The following is a 573-nucleotide window of genomic DNA, read 5'->3' as shown; positions in this document are numbered from 1 at the left end:
CCCCCCCCCCCCCCCCCCCCCCCCCCAGACCTGAGGCTTGTACCTCTCATGGAGGAAGTTGTCCAGACTGCCCATGGCAGAGCCAAGAAGAACAGAAAGGAAAGCAAGACACTTAATGATTCTAGACTCAACACTACCTGCCACGGCCAGGGAGAATTTCCTTTTCTGTGAAAGACAAATTAACTCCTGCCTTTTAAAATAAGAGTGACATCCCCTGACGGTTTCCATCTATTTTTACATGGCATTTATCAGTTGTAAACATACAGGCACCCAGTTTGGTTAGACTAAAATTAAACCTTGCAGTGATGAAAGCTCTCTCAAGGCACTCAGTAGGATGAGGGGATGAAATCATGAGAAAGCAGATAATAAGAGTTCATGCTTTCCACATTTGGAGAAAAGTCCTAGTTATATTCAGAATAACAATAATTTGCTAAGGGATGTGTCAACCTCAATTATTATAATCATTTTATAATTGTGTCAGCGTGGTGATTCATTATGAGCACAGTGACCAAAACAGAGAAAAGTCCAATTGAAAAATTATTCTTTTTAAGAACTTAATTCAACCAAAATAAT

The 573-nt window shown here is 40.5% G+C and overlaps 1 long non-coding RNA gene across 1 annotated transcript in view; it reads right to left on the bottom strand.

Moving 5' to 3' along the window:
• The window catches only part of LOC124237791 (uncharacterized), a 34,960-nt gene extending 34,777 nt beyond the window's left edge, over positions 1–183 (bottom strand). The window contains exon 1 of the long non-coding RNA XR_006888128.1: positions 44–183. This is a non-coding gene — a long non-coding RNA (uncharacterized LOC124237791). The remainder of the gene's footprint in view (positions 1–43) is intronic.
• Between the last annotated feature and the right edge of the window lie 390 nt (positions 184–573).

Source organism: Equus quagga, chromosome 4 (genome assembly GCF_021613505.1).
Source record: "Equus quagga isolate Etosha38 chromosome 4, UCLA_HA_Equagga_1.0, whole genome shotgun sequence".
Taxonomy (NCBI): domain Eukaryota; kingdom Metazoa; phylum Chordata; class Mammalia; order Perissodactyla; family Equidae; genus Equus; species Equus quagga.
This window is presented reverse-complemented; position numbering and strand designations above follow the sequence as displayed.